We start from the raw sequence: 27,752 nt of genomic DNA, 5'->3' as shown, positions 1-27,752 counted from the left end.
GGTGGCTAACCAAGCATCCTTGGAAAGCATAGGAAGAAGCTACTGGAGGGTGAGCATTTGAATTTTGGTATCACCAGAAAGGTGTTTAGAATGGATAGATCGAGGACTGGGTGCCAGATGCCCACTTTTCTGGGTACCAGGAAGAGTCTGGCATACAAATATTGTCCTATCTGTTCTACAGAAACATGCTGCATTGCCCTCATGGAGAGCAAGGAAAATACTTGCTTTTTGGCCTCTGCCCACTGGTTTGGAGGAAGATCTGGGAACCCTTTTGGGGTTGGCAGAGTGTGGAAATAAAATTTGTACCCCTGGGACACTATGTTTAGGACCCAATGGTCATTGGCAATAGAGGCCCAGTTGCTTGCATGGAAGGAGAGTTTTCCTCTTAGAAGCACAAGCAGGTGGGCAGAGGTAAGGGGTGGAGGTGTGAAGTCATTGTGAGTTCTTACCATAAAGGGGTGACTTTGCACTCCCTGTGTTTGAAGAGGAGAAACTCCACTGGTCAGATATCTGCATTCCCTGGGGCCGCTGTCTGGGGGGGGGGGGGGTCTGCTTCCCCTGGGTCTGGGCTGAGCTGCCCTGGAGGGGGCAGGAAAGGACCAGTGCTTGGAGGGGCAATGCCTACTGAACCTTGGAGGCTGGACTTGTAAGAAGTCTTTAACTGTCTGCATAGATTTAGTTTTTTCTTCCATCTTTTTTAAGACCTCTTCTGCCTTGGTGCCAAATAAATTGTCTTTGTTCAATGGTGCGTCCAATAATTTGGTTTGACATAGTCTGGCAAGGTTTGTTCTTTAAGCCAAGCATGCCTTCTAAGGACAGAACCAGTGACTGCTGCCCTGTAAGATGCTTCTAGGGAGTCAAAGCCACATTGCAAAGTGTACTTAGTAACTTGACTTGCAGAATGCATTAGCTCTTGTAATTTTTTATTTTCTGCAGAAGCAGGAAAGGAAGATATTTTTTGTTTGAAGAATTCCATGGTATGCTGGTGATATTTCAGCATGTGGAACTGACAATTTAATGCTCTAATAGCAAGAGTAGCAGAGGTGTATACTTTTTTTACCCCATCTGTCTAAAGTTCGGAATCCCTGTCTGAGGGGGTGGGATTCTTAGCTGAGGTTGATTTAATTCCTTTAGGTCCTTGAGAGATGACCTCTGGGTCAGCAGTAGGATTTTTGAAAAGGAATTTGTGAGAGTCAGGAACTCTGTAGTATGTTTCCTGGGAGCAGGAGAAAGGATGTCAGGAGTCAAACTGTATTCCAGAAAAACATCATCCACAACATCCAAGAGAGGAGGAATGGCCAAAGGCCTGTGCTGTGGTAAATCTAAGAATTCTCTGAGTCTCTTTTTTTGACTGAGGATAGTCTTGACATTCCCATTGGAAATGCTCCCTTAAAGTATGAAGGGTTTCCCCAAATGAAAAATCCTTGGGTAGAGAGGCAGAACGGATGGATTCCTCTGCATCAGAATCCTCATAAGCAGAGAGGGGTTGCATGTCTTTATATTCAGAAGCATCAGAGTCATCGGACTCCTGTTTAGATAAAACTACTGGGGATAAGTCTATTTTTCTTTTGGAAGGGGTAGCCTGGCTTCCCCTGATAAGCATAATAAGATCTTCCACCATTTTAAGCATTTGAGATTGAGGCAAGGAAGCAGGTGTCTGAGCTTGGGTCGTCAGTTATTTTGGCGTAGTTCGTACCCTGGGCCTTAGAAACTCAGTAGTTTTAGAAAGAACTTTAGTTGCATTTAACTTGTTTGTAGTATCAGCATTTTGTTTTATTCTTTCTCATACCTCGTAACACGTTGTGAGCCCAATTATCGCGTCTTCTTTGAAGCGCTAGTGGCAGCTATCCCAGCAGTGGTCCACGCTGTTCTGAACTGATAGCTAGCCCCTATCTTAATGCCTCCATTCTTCATGAGTCCTCAAATTCCTTAGTTGGCCAGCATTATATCCCAAGGTTTACTGGCTATCATAGCGGCATTCCCTGCTGTGCGTTAGCGATATAGTAAACCGTCTTACATACTATAAATGCCCTCCTCAATGAGACACCTCCAAAGGCTTTTTGTTTCACTTTGCGTCTGTTGACTGAAGTATTCTGTCTGCCGTTAGCCACTCAATCTGACCTGACTTTTTGGTCACAAGACACTATAGCAATGTACTGTGAAATGGGGCTATATTACATGCTTGCAAGTCCCCTAATTAGCTGAGGTAATGTCTGGTTTCAGGACAACATTGCGCAGTACTGTAAAACATGGCTGCAATATAAAATAAGTCAGAGACACTCCTACTTAGCTGAGGTTTCATCTAGCTCCTACTCTGGGATACCAGATGCTTTTTCAATGTAGGCTCACCATTACACTTAAACACCGATAATATAATCGCTTAAACCTATGAATATTCTATTATTGCATGCGTCTTGTCTGAAACTAAAGGTGGTGAGTGGACTCTTGTCTGCACTGTTGGTTTCTCGCCTTGCAATCTACCACTTTACCCACTGGGCTACACTTAATGTCACATTTGTGCATCTAGATACCTTGGTATTTACTTATATATATATATATATATACTATTAATTGTTGGGATATTTAAGTGCTGTTCCTACTATAGAATTTCTACTCCTGTTTAAATTCTACTACCTTGTATAACATCTCTAGAAGCATTTGTATGTTGTACCAATATGTCTACAGTCTAAGCATTTGCTTTACTGTTATTTCAATGGTTAAATGTTCCTACTTCTGTTCTCTCACCTGCATACACCCCTATACTACCCCCTCCTAAGCATTCCCCTCACTCCTCTCTCTCTCCTTCCTTTAGCCTGACTTACTGCAATATTTGTAAAGTACAGTTTTTTACCTACCATAAATGAAGATGTTCGAGTGTATACACTGCTGCAGTCATTATACTTGGTTATCCTGCCGTCAGGCGGTTCCCCAGTCAGCCTGAGTTCCAAAGTCTTGGTCCAGCGTCAGTTGTTGTTGCCTCCTCCCTGACGTCAGTGCGACAGGGGCATATAAAATGCAGCCGACACCATTTTCTTCAGTTTTTCTTGCCCCAGATGTCAGGTGCCCCCAAATGGATAGGCAATTCAAACTGCTAATCAAACATAGATAGGAAAAGCAAACAACAACTTTTAGTTACCAGCAAATACTCCCCATAGGTAGTAAAGGGTAGAAGATATAGGTACGTACCAGCAAGTAAGACGGGAAGGAGAGAGGGTAACCTAGACTGCAGCAGTGTATACACTCGAACATCTGCAAACTGTACTATGTTCATCGTGTTACACTGCTGCAGTCATTACACTTGGGTAGAATCCCAAAGCTGAGGTAGGGTGGCTGATTCTATAAGGCATTAGGTGTGGCTATAAGGCCCTGCAGCACAGCAGTGGCAAAGCCAGCTCTGGATTTAGAGTATAGAGGCAGATGGTAATGCTTGGTGAAGGTATGCACAGAACTCCATGTTACTGCTTCCAAAATGTCCTTGGTAGGCACTCATCTGAGGTAGGCAGTTGAAGTGGCTGTTGCCCTGGTGGAGTGAGATCTAATGCTGCTAGGTACAGGTTTCCCATGGTGTGTGTAGCAAAAACGTAAGCAATGTCCTATCCATTTTGAAATAGTCTGTTTTGAAATGGCTTTTCCCTGTGCTCCTGCAGCATGATACCAGTAATTGCTCAGATTTTCTGAAAGCTTTGGTTTTGCCCGAGTAGAAGCGTAACTGCCTGTGAATGTCCAAAGAATGCAGTAGTCTCTCCCCTTTATTCTGTGGTTTTGGATAAAAAGTTGGCAAGTGAATAGTTTGGTTTAGAGCCACACTTGAAACCACCTTTGGCATGAATGTAGGGTTAGTTCTTAAGGACACCCTGTCCTGGTGGAAAATGAGGAAAGGTTCCACTGCCATTAGTGCCTGTAATTCTGAAACTCTTTGAGCTGATGTTATTGCCATGAGCAGAGCAGTTTTCCAAGAAATATATTTTAATTCTGCTGTGTTAGCTGGCTCAAAGGGAGGTAAAGTTAATTTTTCCAAAACAAAGTTGAGGTCCCAAGTTGGAGTAGGTGCTCTACTGGGCAGTCTTATGTTTTTAGCCCCTCTGAGGTACTGTTTTAGCAACGGATTAAAGAAAATTGGAGGGTCCGTGTTGTAATGAGCAGAGATGGCAGAGGCGTGGATCTTGATGGATGAAAAAGAGAGGCCTTTGTCCAGCAACTCAGTTAAATACTGTAGAATCTGAGGAATGTTTGGGACAAGAGGGTCAAGGCTGTGAGCCTGGTTCCAGGCACAGAATCTCTTCCATTTATCTGAATAGGCTTTCCTGGTACTAGGCCTTCTGGCCTCCAGAATGACATCCATAACAGCTTTGGAGAGAGGCATTGCTTGCTTGACTAAGGAATTTTCCATGCAGCTAGGTTTAAGGTCTTTAGCTGACTGAAGTATCTGATTGTTGTGCTGAGTCAGCAGATGTGGGATTTGAGGCAATAACCAGGGTGGTGCTTGTGCTAAATTCTTTAAGATTGGGAACCAGTGCTGGCGTGGCCAGTCTGGAGCAATCAGGATCATCTTTGGCTCTTCTTGCCTGGCTTTTATGAGAACCTTTGGAAGGAGAGGTAGTGGAGGGAAAGCATATACTTGTAGGTTGTTCCAGCTGAATGAGAGGGCATCCACTTTCCATGCTTGTGGATGGTAACTTCTTGTGCAGAATTTCTGTAGCTGGCAGTTCATTGGGGATGCAAACAGATCTATGTCCGGGCTCCACCATTTCTGTGTTATCATTCTGAATATTTATGGATTCAATTCCCATTCGTGAGGATCCATGATGTTTCTGCTCAAGTCGTCTGCCAGTGTGTTTTTCTCTCCTGGCAGGAATTGTGCTTGCAGATGAACTTGATAGTTTAGAGCTGTGTTCCACAAGGTCATGGCTTGTCTGCAGAGGGGGTAGGAGTGAGTGCCCCCTTGCTTGTTTATGTACCACATAACTGTGGTGTTGTCTGTTTTTAGTAATAATTGTCCTGGATGCAGCAGGTCATTGAAAGCTATAAGGGCATTCTGTACAGCTAACATCTCCTTTTGATTGATGTGAAGATGCCTTTTTTCTGTGGGCCACTTGCCCTGAATACCTTTTCCTGCCATGTGTGCTCCCCAGGCATAATCCGATGCATCTGTTGTCAGTGTTTGCCTGGCTGTGGGTTGAGTAAAAGGCTGTCGCTTGTTGAGGTGACAATCTTGAGCCCACCATCGAAACTCCTGTTGAAGGCAAGGAATTAGTGGTATAACTGTTTCCAAACTTTGACAGTGTTGAGACCATACACTCTTTAGGTACCATTGTAGTTTCCTCATATGCAGTCTGGCATATGGAATTAGTAGTATGCAAGATGCCATGTAACCTAAGGCCTGCAGAATTTTTCTTGCAGGGAGTTGGGTTTTTGTTGCCATCAATTAAAAGTATTGAGTCAGTTGCCCTTGCTTGTCTGGCGTGAGATAAGCCATCTGGGCCGTTGTGTTCAAGCTGGCACCCAGAAATATTATCTCTTGTGAGGGCACTAGTTTTGATTTCTTTTCGTTTACTGTGTACCCCAGGCAACTTAACTGTTTTACAAATGCCATATGCTCTAGAAGAATGTCCTTGCTCTCTGCATGAATTAGGCAGTCGTCCAGGTACGGATAAATTTGAATTCCTTTCTGTCTGCAAAATGCAATTACTCGTGCCAGGCACTTTGTGAAGACCCTGGGCGCAGTAGATAAGCCAAAGGGCAGTGCAGAGAATTGATAGTGCATTGAACCTGCTATGAATCTGAGGTATCTTCTGCAGTTTTGTCTGATAGGGACATGCAGGTATGCCTCCTTGAGGTCCAAGGTCACGAGCCAAGCTTTCTTGCCCAGCATGGGAAGAAGCTGCTGTAGTGTCAACATTTTGAATTTCGGAACATCGAGGTAAGTGTTTAGAGAAGAAAGATCCAGAATGGGTCTCCAGGCTTTGTCCTTTCTGGGAACCAGAAAGAGTCTTGAATAAAATCCTTGCCCTTGCTCTTGTGGTGGTACCTCTTGAATAGCTCTCATTTCCATGAGTGCTGTAACTTGTTTTTGAGCCTCTGCCCATTGATTTGGTGGCAGATTTGGCATTCCTTTTAACCTTGGCAGAGTGTGAAAGTGGAACCTGTAACCTTGAGATACAATGTTGAGAATCCATTTGTCTTTGGTGATCCAATGCCAATTGTGATAGAAAAGTGCTAATTTTCCTTCCAAGGGGGCTGCCAAGAGAGAGTTGTTTGGCAGCTGTAATGGGAAGTCAATGAGGCTGCTTTTTATATGGTTGGAGCCCGTCTCCCCCCCCCCTTCTTTCTGGCCTGGTGCACCCCACTGTTGAGGCCTGTAAGGACCTTGTGGTTGACCTCTACCTCTTGGACGTCTGTATCTGCCCCTTTGAGGTCTGTCTGTAGCCGGAAAGGACCAATTCTTTGTTGGCCAACTTCTGCTAAATCTTGGTGGCTGAACCTGTAAGAAATCCTTTACTGTTTGCATAGATTTTGCCTTTTCTTTAATACCTCTTCTGCCTTAACTCCAAATAACACATCCTGCTGTAAAGGTGCATCCAATAATTTTGCTTTAACATGATCTGGTAACGTATGTCTTTTAACCAAGCATGCCTTCTAATGACAGAGCCTGTAACTGCTGCTGTACAGGAGGCCTCTAAAGAATCAAAACCACATTGCAAAGTATGCTTTCCCACTTGTTCAGCTGTATGCAATAATCTTTAAAATTAGGAGGATCTGAATCTGGAAGCATTTTTTGTTTTAACTGAAAGATCAAAAATTGCTGATATTTTAGCATGTGAAACTGGCAATTTAAGTCTCTCACTGCTAAGGTTGCAAACATATATACTTTCTTTCCCCATCTGTCTAATGCTCTGGAATCTCTGTCAGAGGGGACTGGATTTTTGGCTGATGAGGCCTTAATCCCTTTGGGTCCCTGAGAAATAGTTTCAGGGACAGCAACAGGGCTTTTATACAGAAATTTGTGTGAGTCAGGGACTCTGTAGTATCTGTCAGGTTTAACTGAGGCTGGAGGTTAGGAGTCAGGATTTAGGCTGGATTCAGTATACACATCATCCACAATGTCTAACACTGGCGGAATAGCAAGGTGTCTGTGTTGAGGTAATAAAAGGAAGTCTCTGAGCCTTTTCTTGGATTCAGAGTAATCCTGGCCTTCCTAGTGGAAATGCTCCCTCATGGTATATAAGGTTTCCCCAAAGGAGGAGTCCGCAGGTGGACAGGCTGATGGAACTGATTCCTCAGCATCAGAGTCCTCATAAGGGGGTAAAGAATATCCTAGGTCTGAGGATGAGTCTGAAGAAATGGACACCTGGTTTGATGAGTCATACTCTGCATCCTGTCTGGGCCTTTTATCAGGAGGGGGATGGGACCCCCTGATCAGAGTGATTAGGTCTTCGGCCATTTTGTTTCTTAGGCATGGAGGCCTGCCTGGAGAATGCTGTATTTGTTTCTTTGTTTTTAAAGCAGGCTTAGACTTAGCAGGGGGTTTAATGGTTACCTGAGTAGGTCTGAAAACACCCTCTGAAGCTTCGGGTTGCTCAGCTACTCCGGATCCCTCTGAAGGGTTAGCCTCAGTAGGCTGAAAAACTTGTGCATCTGAAGGCCCAGTCATCTCCACGTGGGAGTCGGAGATGGCCTGTGGTTCTGTAGAAGCGGTCGTCAGGGGCTGCGAAGTCGCCTCGCTGAAAACCGGAGAACTGGCGACCGGCCTAGAAGAGGCTTCGTCGTCAGGTTTGGGCCTCGGATGCCTGTACTTGTCTTTGCGCTTTTTATGTATTACAGTCATCGGAAGCTCCGACGGCATGGTGTAATTAAATTTTCTGCCAAAATAATGTTGGGCAAAATCAAACCGACGTTTAATAGTGCGCTTGTTAAACCTAGCACAAAACCGACAACCAGTGACGTTGTGGTCTGGGCCTAGGCATGGGATACAATAGGAATGGAAATCCTTATGAGGTATTTGCTTCCCACAAGAAATACAGTTATTAACTTTTACTGACATCGGTCTGAGGCAAGAAAAAGTTTCCCCAACAGGGTGCTTAGCTTTATAGAAGACTTCGATTCTGTATTCGGTATGAAAATCTCAGGAGTCGGCTGACCGGGACTTGCAAACTGCTTTTGCTTCGGACACTGCGTGGCAAGAAAGACTAAAGAAAATGGCGTCAGCTGCATCTTATATACCCCTGTTGCACTGACGTCAGGGAGAAGGTGACAGCAACCGACGCCGGACCAAGACGTTGGAACTCAGGCCGACTGGGGAACCGCCTGACGGCAGGATAACCCAAGTGTAATGACTGCAGCAGTGTAACACGATGAACATCCACATATTAATTTTATTTCTTTCCTTTTCAGTTCGCTCCTGCTGCATCTGCACTATCCCAGGTGCCTCCCAGTACACTGTTTGGAACCCTGGTTTCCCGCCACTGAGATTTGGAAAACACTGAGGAATTACTGCTGTGTTACTTGTAATCCATCCCACGGACTAAAAACAAGTGTATGTACCCTATAGTAAACTATAGCTCTACCCTCATTTTACCCTGTTGTCTACCTACCCAGTGAGATACAGCTAGCAGCCTACCACAGAATTAATTTTTTTCCCTTCTTATTTACAAGACTCCCCCCCTCTCTCTCGAGTGCCTGAGGTCTTTCCCTTGCACTTAACTGTTTGGCCACTAGGTGGCACTGCCCACCCCTACTTTTTATTCTACAATTTCTGAACAGATCAATAGTTTGAAAAGTACAGTTTTGTACCTACCATAAATGTAGATGTTCGAAGATCCACATTGCTGCAGTCCTTACATATGGGTAGTCCGCTGTCCTCGGTCGGCCCGAATACCAAAGTATTAGGCTGACGTCGGTCATGGGCGCTCAGATCTGACATCAGAGCGTCAGGGTATAAAAGCGCATGACCGACGCCATATCCTCAGTCTTTTCTTGCCCCAGATGTCAGAAGGCCCTAAAAAGAAAGGCCACAGCCCAAAAACAGGATACCTCCCAAAACATGCCCAACAACAACCATCACCCAAACCATATAACCATGCCAAACTACAGAGGGAAGGAGGAGGGTATTGGACTGCAGCAATGTGGATCTTGAACATCTACATTTATGGTAGGTACAAAACTGTACTATGTTCTTCATCTCACATTGCTGCAGTCCTTACATATGGGTAGAATCCCAAAGCAGAGGTAAAGGGAGGATGGCAAAATCATAAAGCATTAGGGGCTGCTAAAATGCCCTGTAATATTGCAGTGGCAAATCCAGCCCTAGACTTAGAATAAAGAGGAAGGTGGTAATGCTTGGAAAAGTATGTACTGAACTCCAAGTGGCTGCTTCCAAAATATCTTTGCAGCTACCCCTTAGAAAGGCAGTAGAAGTGGCAGTAGCTCTAGTGGAATGAGGTCTGATTCCAGCCGGAATCTCCTTACCATGATGGGAATAATAGAAAGAAATACAAAACCCAATCCATTTAGAAATAGTTTGTTTTGAAACAGGTTTTCCTGAGAACCCAAAGCAAAAGAAACAAACAACTGCTGAGACTGCCTGAACCCCTTGGTTCTGCTCAAATAATAACGTAACTGCCTGTGAATATCCAAAGTATGCAAAATCTTCTCCCTTTATTTTGAGGGTTTGCATAAAAAGTAGGCAAATGAATAGTTTGGTTCAAGGCCACACTAGAAACCACTTTAGGCATAAAGGAAGGATTAGTACGCAAAGATACCCTATCCTTATGAAAAATCAGGAAAGGTTCCACTGCCATAAGGGCCTGTAATTCAGAAACCCTTCTTGCAGAGGTAATGGCCAACAAAAAAGCAGTCTTCCATGATAAATACTTTAACTCGGCAGTAGCTGCAGGCTCAAAAGGTTGCAGAGTAAGCTTTTCCAACACAAAATTGAGATCCCAAGCAGGAGTAGGAGCTCTACGTGGGGTCTTATGTTCTTTGCCCCTCTAAGAAATTGCTTAAACAAAGGATGGGAAAATAAAGGAGGGTCACAGTCATAGTGAGCAGAAATGGCTGCAGCATGAACCTTTATCGAGGAGAAAGACAAACCCTTGTCCAATAACTCAGTAAGATATTGAAGAGAAACACTTAAATCAGGCTTGGAAACATCAAAGTCCTTCGCTTTGCTCCAAAGAAAAAAATCTCCTCCATTTATCAGCGTAAACTTTCCTTGTACTAGGCCTTCTGGCCTCCAAAATAACATTCAAAACTTGTTGTGGAAGCTGAGACCCTCCAGGGTCTAAAACAGAATATGCCCGGCTGTGAGATGCAGAGACTGAATCTTGACATTGAGGAAGTGATTGCCCTCCTGAGACAAAAGATGCGGAATCAAAGGCAGAGGCCATGGAGGCTCCCGTACCAAACTCCTCAGTAGTGGGTACCAGTGCTGTCGAGGCCAATCCGGCGCTATCAGAATCATGGATGGCTTGTCTATTCTGGCCTTCAGGAGTACCTTGGGAATGAGAGGCAGAGGTGGAAAGGCATAGACATGAAGATTGCTCCAACTGAATGATAGAGCATCCACCTTCCAAGCTGTGGGATGAAACATTTTGTGCAAAACTTTGGCAACTGGTAATTTAGTGGAGAAGCGAACAGATCTATGTCTGGAGTCCCCATAACACTGTCAACTTTTGAAACACATGAGGATCCAGTTTCCACTCGTGAGGATCCACAATTTGTCTGCTCAACATATCCGCTAAGGAGTTCTGTGCTCCTGGTAGAAACCTTGCCTGAAGATTGAGGTGTAAACTGAGAGCAGTCTCCCACAAAATCATCGCTTGCCTGCAAAGAGGGTACGAATGGGTTCCCCCCTTGCTTGTTGATGTACCACATGACAGTAGTGTTGTCTGTTTGAATCAACACCTGCCCTGGGTGAAGTAAATCCTTGAAAGCCATCAATGCAAATTGGACTGCTAACATCTCCTTCAAGTTGATATGCAAATGTTGAAGTCTGACAGGCCACGTGTCTTGCACCCATTTTCCATTGAGGTGTGCTCCCCAAGCCTTGTCTGAGGCATCTGTCGTTAGAATCTGACTCGCCTCTGGTCGGGTCACAGAGAGTCCCTTGTTTAGGTGACATTCCTGAGCCCACCACAGAAATTCTTTCTGAATGCAAGGTATTATCTGAATGACAGTGTCTAGATCTTGGCAGTGTTGTGTCCATACATTTTTGAGATACCATTGAAGCTTCCTCATATGCAGTTTGGCATTGGGAAGCACCAGAATACAAGATGCCATGAACCCCAAGGCTTGAAGAACTGTCCTTGCAGTCAGCCTGGACTGTAGAGACATTTGACGGAAATAAAGAGAAAGGCTTCTTTGTTTGTCCGGGGTCAAAAAGGCCATCTGGGAAGCTGTATTCAGTCTCACACCCAGAAAGCACATGTCCTGAGAGGGTACTAGACTGGACTTTGTTTCGTTCACAGAATACCCTAGGCATCTTAACACTACCATCACATACTGTAGATGATGCAGAAGTTCGTCTTTGTGTTGTGCAATAATCAGGCAATCGTCCAAATAAGGATAAATCTGTATTCCTTTTAACCTGAAAAGGCTATCACTGGAGCCAGAACCTTTGTGAACACTCTGGGCAGTAGATAAGCCAAAGGGCAATGCAGAGAACTGATAATGTAAACTTCCAGCCAAAACGCAGGTACCTCCTGCAACTGGGCCTGATAGGAACATGAAGATAAGCCTCTTTGAGATCCAGAGTTACCATCCAGTGATCTTTTCCCAACAAAGGTAAAAGCTGTTGTAACGTCAGCATTTTGAACTTTGGAATGTCCAGATAAGTGTTGAGGATAGATAAATCCAAAATTGGTCTCCACGTGTTCCCTTTCTTTGGTACTAGAAACAGGCGAGAATAAAATCCTATTCCCACTTCTGACAGAGGAACTGGCTGTATAGCTCCTATTTGAAGAAGTAAAGAAATCTGCTTGTGAGCCTCTATCCTTTGCTGAGGAGGAACGTCTGGCATGCCTTTGAAAGGAGGCAATGTATGGAAATAGAACTTGTAGCCTCGGTTTATAATGTCCAATACCCATTTGTCCTGGGTGACTAAAAGCCAGTTTTGCTTGAAGAGTGCCAATTTTCCTCCCAAAGGAGCTGCCAGGGAAGAAGAATCTGGCAGCTGAAAATGCAGGTCATTGGGCCTGTTTACGAAAGGACTGGCCCCTGCCCTCACCTGCAGATTGTGCAGGTGAACTCCAAGTTCTAGGCCTGAATGTACTGTGAGCTGTGCCCCTGCCACGTCTAGATCTACCCCTAGACTGAGAATCAGAAGAAGGGTAGGTCCACCCCTTAGTAGGCCAATTTCTACTAAACTTTGGAGGTTGCACCTGCAAAAAATCTTTAACAGTCTGCATAGACTTAGCCTTGTCTTCCATTTTCTTCAAAACCGACTCCACAGGGGGACCAAACAAGACTTCAGACTGTAAAGGGGCATCCAGAACTCTAGTTTTAACATGCTCGGACAAATTCTGATCCTTAAGCCAGGCGTGCCTACGAAGAACTGATCCAGTGGCAGCCACCCTAGAAGAGGCCTGTACAGCATCAAAACCACACTGCAAAGAATGCTTACCCACCTGTTCAGAGACATGTACTAAAATCCTGCAATTCTTTACACTCTATGCCCTCTGCCAAAGCATCCACTTTAGATTTTAGCTGAGAAAGGAGGAAATTCTGATACTTCAACATATGAAACTGGCAATTTAAAGCCCTCATTGCTAAAGTAGAAGAGGTATACACCTTCTTACCCCATCTATCCAAAGCTCTAGCTTCCTTATCTAGAGGAACCGGATTCTTTACAACAGAAGCTCTAACACCCTTAGGCCCCTGACTAATAGTTCCTGGGTCTGCCCTAGGGCTCTTATACAGATATTTATGAGCCTCAGGCACCCTGTAATACCTGTCCGGTTTAACCGGCGCAGGAGGCAAAGAATCTGGATTAAGGGAAGCCTCCGAGAAAACATCTTGAACAACATCCAAAACAGGAGGTATAGCCAAGGGTCTATGCTGTGGTAAAAACAAGAATTCCCTAAGCCTCTTTCGTGAATCAGAGAAATCCTGTCCTTCCCACTTAAAATGCTCCCTCATGGAATGCAGAGTTTCTGAAAATGAAAAATCCTCTGGAGGAGAAGCAGAAGGAGTGGAATCCTCTGCATCAGAATCCAAATAAGGGGGAAAATCTGGAATATCTTCAGCAGAAGAGTCGGAGTCGTCAGAGGCCTGATCCAAACTTCCCAACTCTGGCTCCACCCTGGGCCTCTTATCAGGAGGGGGCATAGAACCTCTGATTAAAGTAATCAAATCTTCTGCCATTTTAAGCATGTGCTTTTTAGGCACAGACCCTGAAGTACCTAGAGGGACACCAGAGGAAGGCAAAACAGACCTGCCCTTAGAAGAAGCCTTAGAAATAGTAGCCGAAGGCCTAACCACCTTAGGCATAGAAGGGAGAACAGTAACCTGAAGGGCCCCTTCAGCTTGACCTGACTCCTGTGAGGCCACATCCTGCAAAATCAAAGTTTCCCCCTGAGACTCAACAGAAACTTCAGCCGGATCCACCTGCTCCACTGTAGCTTCTGCAGGACCGGCGTCCGAAACGGACGAATCAACCTGTCTAGGTTTCAAGGATTTGTCTTTGCGCTTCGTGGAAGCGGGCGCCGGAGGATCCGACGGCATATTATAATTACACCGCTTACCAAAGACTAACCTAGCACAATCTAACCTTCTTTTTATAGTGCGCTTATTAAACCTAGCACAAAACCGACACCCGACTACGTCGTGGTCCGGTCCCAAACAAGGAATGCAAAGAGAGTGATAATCCCTATGCGGTATCTGTTTCCCACAAGAAATACAATTATTCACTTTTTCTGACATCCGGAATTAACTGAGGCAAGAAAAAACAAAAATATTCCCCAACGGGGTACTTAGCCCAACTTGGTTTCAGTCTGAAACTCAGAATACGAGAATTTCAGAACGCCGAACAGCACTTGCAACGCTGCTTCTGCATCGGACCATGCGGCAAAAAAGACTGAGGATATGACGTCGGTCATGCGCTTTTATACCCTGACGCTCTGATGTCAGATCTGAGCGCCCATGACCGACGTCAGCCTAATACTTTGGTATTCGGGCCGACCGAGGACAGCGGACTACCCATATGTAAGGACTGCAGCAATGTGAGATGAAGAACATCTGTTCCCCCTATCCTAACAACACTCAGCATGCCCCTTAGCTTCTCTTACATAGTCCCTAACCCGTACCTTAATACCCTGGAACTCCTCTCTGCTTTACTGATACACTTCTGCTGCTTCTCTTCCTCTTCCTTGGCTCTTCCGACAGGTCTCAGGCTGTAAAATGGAAAAAAGGCACCTCTACCTTCCTTCCTACGCCCACTGGAGTACCCCAAGGATCCATACTTGGCCCAATGCTATTCAACATCTTTATTAACGACTTCCATAAAGCCTTACCCAACACCAAAATTGTGCAATACGCTGATGATTCTACTTTAATCTGCTGTGCCTCAAAAACCTTTCTGAACTCCAGTCACCCAAACTGCTCTCTCCTCCACTGAAAACTGGATGCTCCAAAATCATCTCTCTCTAAATGCTACTAAATCCAAAATACTTCTATACTCTCCCTCAAAAGCTCCCCACATAGACAAAACATCATTCCAAATCACTAGCCTAAATAATTCTACTATAGAAGTCGTTTCCTTCGCAAAACTCCTCGGTGTTACTATCGATGAACACCTGAAAGTTGATACTCACATCCAGCAAAACATTAAGAAAACCCATATAAAACTTGGCTTACTATACTGAAACAGCCACTTCCTCTCTCCCTCCACTAGACTAACTCTAGCTACTAACTATCTGCTCCCCTCACTACTATATGGTGCTCCCCTATTAACTAATTTATCCGCTACTCTTACCTCCAAACTGGAGGTCTATTACAATAAGATTTCCAAATTTGCTACCAAGGCCAAAGCCTCCTATCACCATTGTGCTTCCTTTCATTTGCTAAATTGGCTTGAGCTCCCCAACCATTTACATTACCTCCAACTCATCACAGCCCACAAATTATTTCAACCAACTAGATGTCCTGCACTATTTAACATCCTCCAACCTTATACTCCTCATAGAACACTCAGATCTACTCACCAAAACCTAATCTCTGTCCGCAAACCCAACCGCCCTGCAGGTCAGCATCTCCTATCATTTTCCTCAGCTAAAAAATGGAATTCTCTCCCTACTTCCCTAAGGACCTGCAAAAACTTTGAAAATTTTAAAACTCGGCTATATTCCCATTACTCTCAACTAGGAAATGCAACTGTGCTCTCCCCCTCACTCCTCCTAACCACTCCTTCCCCCCTTACTCCCCTGGCTAACTTTGAACTCTAGTTGACCAATTGACCTGATACAATTTGTACTCTTGGTAAATAACAAACTGTACTTTGTATGTTAATTGTTATTGGCTGTTATTCATGCTAAACAAAAATGCAATTGGTTCCTGTTCTTCTTCTTCTTCTATGTATGTTAAATGCTATTGCCAGTTTCTCATGCTAAAATGAAATTGTAATTGCTTTCTTCTTCTTAATTGTACCTATCTAAAGTATGCCTTGCAATAATTTCAGTGTAATATTCTCTGTAACTCACTGTGTAACGCGGAGCTTTTCTCCCCGGGCCTCCACTGAAAACGGGCTTCCTGAGCCCAGTGGACCTCGCCGGTCACCAAACTGGAAATAAATAAATAAAATAAAGTTGTCAACCTGTGTCGAGTATCGGTAGTGCAAAGTACTTCCTCAGAAGCCGGTGCCTGCACAGCAGCTCTGGATCCATCCAAGGTAGAGACATCCTCAGGATCCTTAGTCGAAGAAGAATCTCACGGCATACCGGACTCCAAAATGGTCTCGGCAGTGGCCTGTGAATCCAAAAGAAGTGGGCATCAGGGGCTGCGAAAGCGCCTCACTGAGGAATGGAGAACTGACGACTAGCTTAACGGAAGTGTCGTCAGCAGTTTTGGACCTGTGCAGTCTGTCTCTGTCTTTATTCTTACGTTTTTTTCAGAAGATCGGTAGTCGGATGGCTTACCGAAGCCATATCGGAATTCAAGGACTGAGAGCGAAAATATTTAGTGGCATTAAGCGCCCGACGACGTATAGTTCTGGAGTTGAACAAAGCACAAAAGCGACAGCGAGGGACATCATGGTTTGGGCCTAAACAAGTGACGCAGTAAGAATGGAAGTCTTGGTGTGGTATTTGCTTTCCACAGGCAAGACAATTGTTAACTTTTTCTGACATCGGTTAGAGCAAGAAAAAAGGATCCCCAATGGGGTACTTAGCTTTAGAGCACTTTAACTTCAATTCAGAAACGAAAACACAGGTAGTGGCCGACCGGCACTTGTGCAAACAGCTTCTGCTTTTGGCTCCTCGGCAAGAAAGACTGATGTAATGGCGTCGGCTGCCTGATTTCATACCACTGATGACCTGACATCAGTCCTGGAGCAACAGCAACCGACGCAGAAATACTAAGCCTTTGGTATTCGGGCAGACTGAGGACTACCCCTGGACAGGATAACCCAAATGTAATGACTGCAACAGTGAAACACGAAGCACATCTGGGACATCTTAACTGATGACCATGTTGCGAAAGACAAAGTAGGAAATAAATCCCATTTTATTTATAAAAGGGACTTTAATTTCAAAAACTTGACTAAGCACACACTAGTTACAAACATTACACCTCAGCCTTTTATGAGCAAATGTGGATGCTGCCCCTGTTGCAAATAAATACACACAGGTGAATTTTTGGGTATTAATGGGGTGTCCTTTCATATGAATGGTAAATTTAACCATGAAACTAGAGGCATTGTTTATGTGGCCTTATGTCAACAGTGCTCGTCTTTCTACATTGGTAAAACCGAGCATAGGCTTTGGCACAGAGTATATGAACAGCAATACAAAATCAGGAAGAAAAAGACCACTAATGCACTTTTATCAGCATATTTCTGAATTTTCAGATTATTTTAAATTTTGTGTTGTTGAAAAGACTGTTCAGAATATTAGGGACGGAGCTTGGGCATTACTTTTAGGAAAGCGAGAACTGTATTGGATCTTATTTTTAATGCAGTGGTTGACCTGGACTTAATGATCTGGTCTCTATTGGCTGCCTCTTAATAATTAAGATCTGTGATTCAATAAACGGGTATCCAGAAATTTTATTTTTAGTGTTTGACATAACACTTTTATTATATATTTATTATACTGTTTTATATGGTTGTATTAATCTTGCAGGTTGTTTTTAAGTGAATTAGTACTCAGAATTTTAGATAGGACACCTGACTGAATGTCATGTAATCATCTCAGCATTTAAATCAATCAGAATGATGTTGTTTTTAGATTTGATGACGTCTCTTGCCTTTTCTATAAAAGATGAAAGCACTTGTCTTTTTTGTGTTTGTATTTTTTCTTTGCTTTTTTGGTTGTATACTATACTGAAACAAGTGAGATGCAGTGTGTGTGTGTGTGTGTGTGTGTGTGTGTGTGTGTGTGTGTGTGTGTGTGTGTGTGTGTGTGTGTGTGTGTGTGTGTGTCACTTACAGGTAAGAGACCAGGGTCTGCACGATTACAAGTGTTCAGGATTAGGTTAGGGGATAGATCTAGTGCATGTGCGAGAAAGAGAGAAACAAGAGGGAGCATTAGTGGTGAGTGTCCAAGCTGTCTTATGTGGTGCTAGTGTTATGGGATGGCATTTTTTAAGTCAAGATGCATTTTGGGTTAAGGGCAGGGTAAAAGTTAGCAGGGATTACTAAGGTAGAGCAGGGGGAACTGGGGCACTGGTTTACTCCATTAAGAATCATTGTATCCTGTAGAATGCAGTACATATACATAGTTCTGTCAAATTACACTTGTGTTGGTTCAAATTTAATGGGAAAAGTCAGTTCTAGGAAATCTGGCAGACTCTGAATTTGTTCTGATAACTTTTCTGTGATCATGGTACTCTGAACGTCTTGAAACTGTTGCTCAGTCATTTCAGCCCATGGTCTGCTAAAATTAAATTCCCATTTCAAATACAGAGTTTCTTCTCTATACAAACTGCTTTGCGCTAAACAACAAATAAAAAACCTGTAAGAAAGACTTTCATCAATGCAGCTGTGTATGTTAATTTCAGTTTCCTTGACTAAAAGTCATGCATCACTTCCAACAAGAACATGCTGTTTAGATGTTTGAAGATATCAGTTTGTCAAAAAGAAAAGTTCACTCCAGCAATGCTGGGTCAAGATGTTTTCCTTTTAATACCATTATTTAGCCACAAGAATATATTTCCTACTGCAAACCTAGAAATCAATAAGGGAACCCAATGGGCTCTACCAAAGTCTGTCCTGTTCACTGGAATATGGGACTGCTCCATCTACTTAACATCACACAGGCCATACAATCCAAATTTTCAAGTTTGTTTAGGACACAATCACACACAAAATTTTCCTTGTCTCTTCCTCTTTTCTTTCAATTTATTTATACAAATCTAACTCCATCTACAAATTATTAAATTAATCATTCAACACCTTTTTCCTCTGCTTTAATGTTAATAAAGCATCAGCTTGGTCATGAATCACTCTATCCACATCAGCATTAATAAAGTCCACTTTGAGTTTGCTAATAATCCTTGAAAATTCAACCAAACAGCCGTAAATTAAGTCTGCTGTTGCAGCAAAAGCAGTGACATCCATATCTTTTTAATATTCATTGCCTCCCATCCCTTCCACGACCATGGGGACTGCGGAGACTTCCACAGATTTCAAATATTCTGAAGTCTGATATGCTTTCCATCTTTTTACTTTGGCTGATTTTCACAGTGTGTACCACAAGAAATACAACTTAAATGTCAAATTACTGGCTTGTGTGAACAACAAACCTTTCTCTATTAATTTATAACATACAACCATGGAAGAAGTGAAGATGCCCTTTTCTCTCTACAGTACCATGAAACCTCTCCTGTATACAGACAGGTTTAGAGTTTACTGAACTGTAACGACTATGTTATTATAAAGAACAAAGTGCAATTTCTCTTAACCTCTGTTGTGGTATGCAAGTACTTAATCAGACTGGAGGCCTTCCTTTCAAAAACAAACACAACCTGTGAGCTATGCACACTACCACTGGATTTTTCGCAAATGAGAGATTTAATATGGTGCAATGCTTATGCAAAGGAGAAAGCAAAACTAATCAATACAAAAACAGTCAGCACCAACGATATTTGAAAAGAAATACAGACAAAGGCATCCATATATGGAAAATTTTACAATACAAAAAATAAAAAACAAAGGGAGGGGGCAGAAAAGAGGATTAGTAATGGAGAACTTAAAGAAATAGAGACTGAAGTTATGGATTACCTGCAAAGTGAAGGATTTAGTGTAGACAATCCAGCTCTGGTAACATCATAGCATGACAGAATGAGTCCCCAAATTAAGGAGAAACTGGCAGACTAGGAAGCATCTGATCAGCTTTCATATGAAGATACTTTGGAGCCTTCAGAAGGAAACTAGTACAAAAGTTTATTTGGAGTTAAACAGCAGAGGAAGGAACAGGAAACGGTGGCAACTATGAAGCACTGAATTTTGGGAAGTGACAGGCCAGTGAATTCCCATATGAAACAGGAAAGGATGACAAAGGATGAAGCTGAAGACAATATGTCAGGGGTAGACATTCTGAAACTTTCTGTAGAATGCTCACAGGAAAAAGAATAATATTTACTTATTGATTTTATTTATGACATTTGTTTACTGGGAAAGTCCACTGGGCTGATGAGAGCCCATTTTCAGTGGAGGCCCGGGAAGAAAAGCTCCAGTAGACTAATACAATAATGAAAATTACAGTACAGTACAGAAGTGGCTACCACGAGGCAGTTACTATATTTACAATAATTACTACAATATAAACAATGACAGTGAAGTGAATACAACTTAGAACTAATAAATGTAGGATTAAAATGAAGCATGTGTGATGAATGAGACTTTACAGTTTACAGAGTGCTCTCCGCTTAGAAGAAAAAGATCTAAGGAAAGAGTTGGTTGCTTAATTTAATAGAGATGGACATGTATTAAGATCGATAACAGAAATCGATCACAGAACGTTAGTAAGACCCAAATTGTTAGAAGTTTGACAAAACAACTGAACTCGGTAATCAAGACTATTAACAGAAATTCATGTGATGTAACAGAAGCAAATATATTATTTTGCAGCTAAATTAATAACAGATAAATTCTTACCTAAATATACGGCTCTATGTCAGAAAAACGAAAGATCAATGTCTTGAACGCTCATATGAGCGAATGCTCCAAAACTCAAAATTGCTACTGTGGGGGGCTTTACCCCCCACCCCCTACTAACTATATATTCCAACTCCAAGATCGCACTACAGTGAGGAAACAGCAAATATTCTGATCCACACTGTAGTGCAAAAATAAAATAGCAATCTCAAGGTTTGAAATATTCGCTCAGGTGAGCGCTCGATATTTCAAACATTTGTCATTCTAAAGTAAACCCAAATATACAGGGCAATAAAGGAAAGGAAGGGAAGAAATCAAATGCATCATGGAAGTACTGAACAGAGAAAACTATAAACCAATTAAGAAGTGTCACTGTTAGAAGAGTTTAGAAGAGAGAACAGATCAACAAAAATAAAAGCAGCATGCAGTATTAGAACAGACCAGGACACATCATACACTATTGCAAATAATAAACTAAAGATATCAGCAGGGGCAGAAAAACTTGGATGATATGCAGATAAATATAAGGAAAAGTACAAAATAAGCAAGTCACTGATATGTTAGGTACCCCATAACACCCTGATCCTTAGTGACTTCAACTACCCCACCACAGACTGGGTGAACTATTCCTGCTTTAATGCACTCTTCCAATGATTTCTTGACTTCAGTTCTAACGCACTAGACCAGTTTGTCTTATACCCCAGAAGGGGAGATAACACTCTAGACGTGGTTCTCACTAACATGGGCGACTGCTGCACCACCCCCACAGTAAGTTCTTCCCTGCTGAGATGAGACCATCGGTCTGTCTCATTCGAAGTGTCTATCCCATCCAAACCCCCCCCCCCCCCCAGCCGTAACCAGGCTAAAACAACTTCTCAAAAGCTGACTAGGTATCAGTAGCTTCATACCACTGCCCCCCTCAGAGGATGCAGACAAATATGCTGAACAGGATGCCAGTGCAGTATACAAACACCTGTACAACTGCATGGACTCAGCCATACCCAACAGAACTAAAACCTGCTCTCCTCAAGGAAACACAAACCTGCTCCCTCAAGGAAGACCTATTTGGTGGACATCTTTTATCAACAGGCTTTACAAGAGGAAGAAACTATTGTCCAAGGGAAAAAGGCACAAATTCCCAATTGGAAAAACTCCCTCCTTAGCCGCAACAAGCAAATTAGATAACTATTGAAAACCACCAAAACCAATTATGAATAGAAACTAGCCTCCAAAACAAAGGCTAACCACAAAGCCTTTTTCAGTTACGTCAGGAACCTGCATGGCAAAGCCAAGGAGTGTTCAGAATTAGTTCATAACAGTACCACTTACACTGATCCTGATGACTTAGCCAGCCTGCTAGCAGATAGGTTCATCCCAAACTTCACTCCCCTGTCACCCCCAAAGGCCTATTTGACATCCCGATACTTGTCCTGCACCTCATATCTCTGTAGATCAAGTGTTAAAGGCCCTTGTAGATCAAGGCAAAGAACACAGCTTCCATGGGACCTGATAGCATCCCCAGGCTGTATTCTGCACCATCTCCAGCAAGAACTAGCCTTGCCATTGAGTACCCTATTCCACCACGACCTAGGTACAGGTTTCATTCCAGCAGAGTGGAGAACTGCCATTGTCAGTTCTTTGCACAAAGGTGGTGCCACTACTGACCCTGGAAACTATCACCCCATTAGCTTGACAAGTCTGATCTGTAATGCCATGGATTGTATTATTATGGACATCATAAATAAGGACATAGGCAATCTCCAAGCACTTGACCACACCCAGTTCAGTTTCATCAAGGGAAAATATTGCCTGTTGAACCTGGTTGACTTTTTTGAGACCATCACCAAGGCATTGTATGAGGAAAAGTCAGTCCATAAAGTTTACCTTAGCTTGGCCAAAGCCTTTGACACAATCTCCCACTCGGGCATCATCGAAAAGCTAACACAACTTGGTGTAAATCCCTATCTCATCAGGTGGGTGGCAAACTGGCTCACCAATAGGACCCACAAGGTCAAATTAGGTGACTCCACCTCCAACAGCAGACCTGTCACTAGTGGTGTTCCCCAGGGTTCTCAGAGGTCCACATAAAGAAACAAAGCCTGTGGCTGACCAAGTTTGCAGATGACTGTAAGTTGGGTGGTGTCACTGACTCCCCAAATTATGTTAGCATACTACAAGGGGGTCTCACAGCAACAAATGACTGGTGCCAAAGTCATGGCCTTAAGTTAAACGCAAAAAAATGTATTATCATATCATTCGGCAAAACATAGCCTCTACTGATTACCACATCAACTGCAACCTCCTAAGAAAAACCTGTGGTGAGAGACCTGGGTACACAGTTTGACAACAATCTCACATTCAACCATCATGTAGCGACAGTGGTCAGAGAAGCCTTTTACTTGGTTCATCTCATAAGTAAAGGAATTGCATCCAAGAAAAAAAGGAGGTTATTACTTCTCTGTACTCCTCTCTCATTAGGCCAATAATTCAGTACAACGTCCCGTTTGTTATGTACCTCTCCGAACACCTGCACCAACTGGAAAGGTCACACAAATACCTCACAAAGAAAATCTATGACCTCAAACACCTGTCCTAGGTGGACAGGCTCAAATCACCATCACTCTACTTGGCATTGTACAGATTACACAGAGGTGATCTGTGTCTCACCTACAAGGCAATCTCAGACCCTGCTCTACTAGAGATGCTCCATATATGCAAGTCTAACCAGTCGCGCATAACCTGATCAAAAGGCCTAAATCTAATATGGGACATTAACAAAACCTGCTGGAGAGACAGGCTTGTCTCCCAGAGGCTGCCCCATCTCTGGAATAAGACTCCCCATATACGTCAAACAAAGTGCGTCGCTAACCCTCTTCAAGTACAACCTTGATGAGTGGATGGGAAACCACATATTTGTCCCAGGATTTCCACCTATATTCCTCACTGACAGGGGCAACTGGTGCTGACTGAGGTTTCTTTTTTGGGGATAAACTCTTGGCTAGTCTTGTAAGAGCCCCAGGGCCATTATCCTAGTAATCTCCTATGATTGTATGAAATATTTATGAAGACCCCATGGAACATAAAGATGCTGAATGGAGTGAAGAAGTAAAAGAAACAGTAAGAAGTTCAAATGTAAAGGATATAAAATGGGATGAAGTAACTGCCAGTGAAATTGAAAGAAAATTAAGAAAAGCTCCTAACTGGAAAACCACAGGCCCTGAAGCAGTAACTAACTTCTAGCTAAAAGTATTAACATCTTTACATGAAGATTTAACCCTGAGTAAGAACTACTTATATGACATCCCAAACAGGCGCCAATTTGGTTAACAGGAAAAATACCAAGAAAATATCAACCTGGGACAGGAATGTGATATAAAGGAACCTCAGCAGGAGGGAGTGTATAAATATTTGGGAACTGATGAAGGGTCAACAATAAAACATGAACAAATCCAAATAAACTCTGAGGAATATTTTAGAAGACTAAAATTAATACTGAAAACTGCCCTGACATCTAGGAACAAAATTCAAGCTATAAACCAATTTGCTCTTCCTGTTCTAACTTACAGTTTTGGGGTGACTGACTGGCTCCAAAAGGTAATGGATCACTTGAACAGGAAAATAAATAAAAATACTTCATGCTTATCAAATAATATATATATATAAAATCAATGCATGCCAAGATTATATACTCCTCATTCTGAAGGAGGTAAGGGCTTCCTCAAAATTTATTACATCTATAGATCTGCAGTCATAGGACTCCATACATATCTGCTGACCTCACCAGATCCAAACTTAGTGAAAATTTTGAAACATGAAGAGAACAATTCTAAGTTGACTTCCTTGCTTAGTTTAGCAGAAGCACATCAGTGGCAAGCGTAAATGGAAACCAAACTTGAAGTTGACAAAAATCAGGCAGCAACTGAATTTGCCAAAAAACAAAAGGAGTATAAGAAAAAAGGATCAGATGAGAAAGATTAGTTGTGTAAGAACTCACCATAACAACAGATGTCCTTCTCTTCTCTGTTGCAGTATTCCTGACATAAGGGAAGGTGAAGACCTGACATCGGTCAGTACATCAAAGTATTTTACTACCTAGGGTGCACAGTATATGTCTGACGTAGGCCTCCAAGGACGTCGGCCATAAAAGAGACGTATGCGTACACCACCCTCAGAACTGAGGCCCCAGGCAGAGAGAGAGCCTAAGGAAATGAGAATCAATGTATTCAAGAAAGCCAGGAAGTGGAGGATAGAGGGAGGATTGGAATACTCCAACAGAGAAGAGGAAGCCATATATCATTATGGTAAGTTCTTACACAACTAATCCATGTCCTCCTATTCTTCTGTTGCAGTATTCCTGACAAAAGGGAGAGTACAAAAGCTCATGAGGAAAGGGAGGAGGAAGAGGCAGAGGAATTTTCTGTGAAGCCATGGTGAATGGCCCTGGAAAACCCTGCCCTGGATCTTGAGATGGAAGTATGCTAAACCTATTAAGCAATTCACACAGATAGGACAGGACCACAGGTGGATCCGCCTGCCATATGTCCTAGTTCCTAGCCAGACACCAGATGGAAAACCTCTTCTATTTGGAGAGGTAAAGTTTTCTACTAGTAGGTTTCCTGGCCTCCTGCATGACTTGAAGCATGTCCTCAGAGTAAAGGTGTCTGAATGGGATCAGGGCCCTACCACCCACAGGGTCAGTTCGAGGGTTTCCAAATGTGGGTGGAGAAGTGAGCCCTTGTTCTATGTTAGTATGTCCAGTCTGTGGGGTAGCTTGCGGTGATTGCCCTTGGCTAGGTGAAAGAGAATGGGGAACCAATGCTGTCTTGACCAACAGGGAGTCACCAGCAAGATTTCTGGCTTTTCCTGTTGAACTTTCGAAAGGAGTGGAAGGACAGGGAATGCAAAAAGGAATTTCTCCTTCCAGGAGATTGAAAGGGCATCCATTCTCCATGTCTGAGGATGGTATTCTCTGGCACAAAATTGAGGGAGCTGTTTGTTCATGGGGAGGCAAACAAGTCTATCTCTGGAATACCCCACTGTTGGACAATGTCCAGGAACACATCCCTGTGAAGCACTCATTCGTGGGCTTGTGTTCTCGATTTGCTTATGGTATCCGCCACAGTATTTCAGTTGGAGGGGATATACACTGCCTGGAGGGATACATCTAGGAGGTGAGTTAGATCCCAGACCTGCATGTCTAGCCTGCAGAGGAAATAGGAGCTGGTACCCCCCCCCCCCCCGCTTGTTTATGTACCACAAGACACTCATGTTGTCTGTGTGTACACGTAATGTCCCTGGTTTGATAAGTGATTGGAACATTTGGAGGGCAAAAATGAATGCCCTCATTTCCCTCACATTTATGTGGTCTCTCATTTGGAAGGGTGACCACTCTCCTTCAGCTGAGTGGGGGTCCAGGGCCACCCTCCAACCCACCAAGTTGGTGGAACAGGGTGAATGGGGAGGCCTGGATTTAGAGACAGTTGTGTAATCCACCACTGGACCTCCTTCTTTAGACAGGGGAGAAGAGGAATTAAGTATTGTAGATGGTGAGCATGTTGAGACCACACTGACTTTAGGAACCACTGGAGTTTCCTCATGTGAAGCTTTGCTGGATGCCATCAGCCTCAAGAGTCCGAGGAATTTCCTGTCAGAAATACGATTTAGGTGGAGTGCCTCTGCAACGATTAGTGAGATCTCCTGTGCTTTGGGAGGTGGGAGAGACACCATCATACTCAGGGTTTGGAGTCTGCAGCCCACAAAAATTTGATCTTGGACCAGGACCAGAGATGATTTCTTGAAGTTGACGGTAAATCCCAGGCTTTGAAGAATGGCAATTGCCCTTTGGACGGATTTGTTCAAATCTGTTTGTGAAGTGGCTTGGATCAAGAGGTCATCAAGATATGGGTAGATTAAGATCCCTTGAAGTTTGCAAAAGGCTACTTCTGGGGCTAGACATTTTGTGAAGACTCTCAGGGCAGTGAAGAGTCCAAAAGGCAAAGCCAAGAATTCACAGTGTGGGGATCCCACAAAAAATCGTAGGAATTTCCTTCATCTGTGGTGGATGGGAATATGGAGGTAGGCATCCTTGATATCTATGATGCTAGAAATGCCTGAGGGAGGACAAATGGAAATAAGATTTGTAAGGTTAACATTTTGAAAGAGGAGACTATGAGGAAGTCACTAAGCGAGGTCTAGAACTGGTCTCCAGGGACCTTCCTTCCTGGGAACTAGGAAAAGGCGGAAGTAAAAACCTCTTCCCTCTTGCCTTTGGGGAACAGGTTCTATAATAGGTTCATAGTTTTGTAGGTGTGTACTAGGCTAATGGCGCTGGGGCCTTTACAAGCCTAGCCCATAGGATTACCTGGCATCGTGCCACCCGACCTTAGTTCCCAGTGTCCCTGTCAAGTAGAGCCACTGGAGTGATCCCCGGGGTGAATTTTCTATTTCCCATCCACTCATCAAGATTTCTCTTGAAGAGGGCCAGTGAGGTGCTCTGTTTGACATGTATAGGAAATCTATTCTATAGCATGTGCAGTCTCTGGGTTATGAACCTGTCCCTCCCTGTTCTGTTGATTGTGGTAATGAGGTTGAGGTCTCAGGAGGGTGTGGTGCAGAAGGATTGGGATTTCTTTAGACATAGCATTTCTAGCATCATAGATATCAAGGATGCCTACCTTTGGACGGATTTGTTCAAATCTGTTTGTGAAGTGGCTTGGATCAAGAGGTCATCAAGATATGGGTAGATTAAGATCCCTTGAAGCTTGCAAAAGGCTACTACTGGGGCTAGACATTTTGTGAAGACTCTCGGGACTGTGAAGAGTCCAAAAGGCAAAGCCAAGAATTCACAGTGTGGGGATCCCACAGAAAATCGTAGGAATTTCCTTCATCTGTGGTGGATGGGAATATGGAGGTAGGCATCCTTGATATCTATGATGCTAGAAATGCCTGAGGGAGGACAAATGGAAATAAGATTTGTAAGGTTAACATTTTGAAAGAGGAGACTATGAGGAAGTCGCTAAGCGAGGTCTAGAACTGGTCTCCAGGGACCTTCCTTCCTGGGAACTAGGAAAAGGCGGGAGTAAAAACCTCTTCCCTCTTGCCTTTGATGAACAGGTTCTATAATAGGTTCATAGTTTTGTAGATGTGTACTAGGCTAATGGCGCTGGGGCCTTTACAAGCCTAGCCCATAAGATTACCTGGCATCGTGCCACCCGACCTTAGTTCCCAGTGTCCCTGTCAAGTAGAGCCACTGGAGTGATCCCCGGGGTGAATTTTCTATTTCCCATCCACTCATCAAGATTTCTCTTGAAGAGGGCCAGTGAGGTGCTCTGACATGTATAGGAAATCTATTCTATAGCATGGGCAGTCTCTGGGTTATGAACCTGTCCCTCCCTGTTCTGTTGATTGTGGTAATGAGGTTGAGGTCTCAGGAGGGTGTGGTGCAGAA

The 27,752-nt window shown here is 43.4% G+C and overlaps 1 protein-coding gene across 4 annotated transcripts in view; it reads right to left on the bottom strand.

The window, feature by feature from the left end:
* The window catches only part of SERHL2 (serine hydrolase like 2), a 1,152,218-nt gene that overhangs the window by 257,381 nt on the left and 867,085 nt on the right, over positions 1–27,752 (bottom strand). The gene's annotated exons all lie outside the window — the stretch shown is intronic.

This window comes from Protopterus annectens, chromosome 2.part0 (genome assembly GCF_019279795.1).
Source record: "Protopterus annectens isolate FY-2018-M chromosome 2.part0, PAN1.0, whole genome shotgun sequence".
NCBI classification, from domain to species: domain Eukaryota; kingdom Metazoa; phylum Chordata; order Ceratodontiformes; family Protopteridae; genus Protopterus; species Protopterus annectens.
This window is presented reverse-complemented; position numbering and strand designations above follow the sequence as displayed.